Below are 3699 nucleotides of genomic sequence, written 5' to 3' on the forward strand. Positions count from 1 at the left end.
CTATTCTCCTTCTTTCGGTGTCGTGGATTATGGGCCTGATTCAGGTTGGATCGCAATACGTGTTCCAACAGCAAAATCTGCTAAGAGAATCTGGGCACGTGCAGGGCTGCCATCAGAAATTGTGGGGCCCAGGACTGACAAAATAGGCAGCCTTCCCCCCCTTTTAAAAAAAAAAAAAATATATATATATATATATATATATATATATAAAGTAAAAAAATAAATCCATATATATTTAAAAAAAAAAAATCCTGTGCACATATGGAGCAACACTATATTAGTGCCCTTTGCACCATATTAATGCCCCTTGCACCATATTAATGCCCCCAATATCGGTGCCGCTTACGCACAAACTGCCCCCAGTAGCAGTGGCGCTTAAACACAAACTGCCCCCTGTAGTGATGCCGCTTATACATGCCTCCAATAGTGGCGCTGAGTACACATAATGACCACCACACACACACACACACACACACATACAGACACACACACACACACACACACACACACACACACACACACACACACACACACACACACACACTAGCCTCCACACTGCTGCAGCAGCCATTATAATTATTAACCTTGGGGTATGGGTGTCCCCTTTAATCCCCCCTGTCACCGGGCCTGACTGTACTAGGATACAGCATACCACCCAAAATCTACCGGTGTTAGAGAGGGACATCTATGCAGCAGACGCACGTTCGCAATTAGAGGGTATGACCTCGCAAGCTAGGGGGCATGGATTCATGGAAAGTGCCGCGATTGTGAGTCACCTCGTCCCACGTTTTTGTCATTGTGGGGGCATGCCTAGCTGCTAAGCAGAGCAGCAAGTTACAAGAGGGTTTCCCAACTGCCACCCAATCGCGGGACACTATGGCCTGCAGGTGGGACAGCAGGATAGTCCAAGAAAAATGGGACTGTCCCGCCATAATCAGGACAGTTGGAAGGTATAGTACAGACTCACAGGACAGACAGACACACGGACAGCGCTGGAAGACAGTCTCACATGACAGACACACTATTACTGTACTAGGATACAAGCTTACAGACACACTTTTATGGCAGAGAGGTGAAAGTAGAATACTTTTCAGAAATATTTTTCCTTTGTAACACAGTAATATTCAATATCACTTATTTAACAATTGTTTCCACGTATCGATAATACACACTTAGAACAAGGAGTAATTTTATTGTACAGGAATGTTTTCACTCTGGTTCCGTAGAATTAAATACGGTTAACATTTCACATTAACAGAACATGTACAAAACACATTTCTCTAAATGGGTTCCTTCAGTTACTTGTTTCCTTACAGTATTCCTTTTACCTTCTTTAGCAATACTTAGTCTCACTTTCACTAGACTCAAATAAACATTAAACACATTGCACTATAGTCTCTCTATTATCTTTGCATGTTCTGGCCAGGAACTTTACATTGGTGTACATTAGGTTGAGTTTAAGTAATCCTCCAAACTATAGCTATGAGTAGAGCTACAGTACTATATCCCTATACAATCGGTGATACTCTAGCGCCGCTTCCTGATGACAATACACTTGGTACTGCTATAATTCATCTTTTATGGTGCAAACCCGGGCCTAGTAATGACCTAGTTGGTGCTCTCAGAATCCTTTAAGCTGTAGTAAAGCTGTATAAGTACCTATACAAGAACATTCTGTAACTCCTTTTCTCTAGCTACTTTTAGCTGGTATTTTGCATGAAGGGAACGGATAATTAACAGCACAAAAGGTTATACTACGGAGTCTTTACTGAACTGGACAGAGTCTATTATAGTTTATGCAGACTGGCCATGTTATATCTGCCCTCCCTGCAGAGCACATAGTTTTGCCCATCTGCTAAAAAATGTCCTGCTATGATTAGGTCTGAATTAGGCCCACGAAGAGGAGCAGATAGACTAGACAAGCAGGAAGAAACACCGGGCACTACTTCAGGAAGTAGCACCATCGCACTGCTGTCTGATTCTTCTCACTACACAGACACCCTACCTAGCTGGCTGTGGCAGTCCCTGCATCCCACCCATGATGACAGTGATTGTGGTAACAACTGACTGGCAATGCTGCAGCAGCCTGCATTATGACAGTTGTTTGGTAAGTTAACAGTACATTTTTACTTTTTTCATTTTGCATTGGGAGCCTGGCTGTGATCCTGTGGGTTACAATTGTATTACTGAGAAGGTGGGGTCAGGAGTGAAGTGCTTGGGGTCACCTGGGAATTTCCTGCTGGATGATCATACTTCTGGCACCGTTCCAAACCCAGGTACTGGTTCTGTCACAGCCCCAATAGTCACCATTCACTCTGACAATGCAGGTCCCGGAGCCTGGGCTCAGAACATGATCTCCAACAATGCAGCTTTGGTGCTGTTGGGTCTCTGCAGGGAGTAGAGGAGGCTGGCGAAGGGGCCTCTTAAGGAGCTCAGGATGAAGGTGATGGCGCTCAGTTCAGTAAGTTACTCCAACATATTACATCACCGCTGTGTTGCTGCTATATATAACTCCTCACAGTGCCCAGGGACTCCTTTGCATATGATACATATATCATATGGGAATCTGTGGGTGGATGGTGTATATATATATATATATATATATATATATATATATATATATACACACACACACCGTGGAAGGCACCGGAGCAGTTAATCAGCTTTCACTGCAGTTCCTCTTTATTCTTGAAAACTGGGAAAAAGGGATATTGTTTTTCCACTGTTTTTGGTGGTTGCTCTTATAGTCTATATAGCTGTTCATGTCTACTGGCTTGATGTATTTCTGGTTACAATTTTGCCATCTTTCCACAAAAGAACAAAGTCCATAAATTCTATTTGTACCTTATTCACATTCGAGGTGAAGGTAAGATTCATGTTGTTAAAAGCCAGATAGTTGAAAAAAAGGTTAAAATCCTCCAATGTGCCATCCCAGATAATTAAAATGTCATAAATACATCCTTTGTAAAAGACGATCGAATTTCTGAAGATGATCATTATAGATAAAAGTTCCATCCCAACATCCCATAAATAAATTTATATATATAGATATATATATATATATATATTTATATATGCGTAAAAATAGAGATTAATACTGCGCCACATGTGATGTATAACAGATATGTATTTGAATAGGCTGCCCTGAATGATACCCCCCGCCTCTCCCTCCCTCACACAGCACAACTAATAACACACCCACGTAATTCACAATGATTAGTATATACTAATACGGTGCGAAGCTACTAATACGGTGCGGAGCAAGTACATATCAAGGCACAACGTCGGTACAGTCATACCTCGCTGGAAATGCCCAAATACATCCGATCTTGGAAGCCAAGCAGCGTGGGCCTGATCAGTACCAGTGAGGGGGACCACCTGGGAAGATCAGGTACTGTATGGAACGAATACCTATAGAGGCCTATGAAAGGTAATGTACTCTGAACCGTCATCCAACTTGCACCAGTATAAATATAAATAAAATAAAATTAAAATAATCACCCAAAAATTATTATATTTTAATAATAAAATATATTAAATATATACGGTTTCACATTCGCGCACCATATCTGTAATTGTCTGTTTCACCTTTATTATCATTATTTAATATTTATCATTAGAATTAATGCATATTCCACTTGTAATAATTAATAAATAGAAAGGCTTATTATGTGCACTGTATCATATAAAAAATTTTTT

At 40.9% G+C, this 3699-nt stretch overlaps 1 pseudogene; it reads left to right on the forward strand.

Annotated features, from left to right (window-relative positions):
• The first annotated feature begins 3285 nt into the window (after positions 1-3285).
• LOC134929993 (5S ribosomal RNA) lies at positions 3286-3403 on the forward strand (annotated as a pseudogene).
• The last annotated feature ends 296 nt before the right edge of the window (positions 3404-3699 follow it).

The sequence above is a fragment of the Pseudophryne corroboree genome, chromosome 5 (assembly GCF_028390025.1).
Source record: "Pseudophryne corroboree isolate aPseCor3 chromosome 5, aPseCor3.hap2, whole genome shotgun sequence".
Taxonomy (NCBI): Eukaryota; Metazoa; Chordata; class Amphibia; order Anura; family Myobatrachidae; genus Pseudophryne; species Pseudophryne corroboree.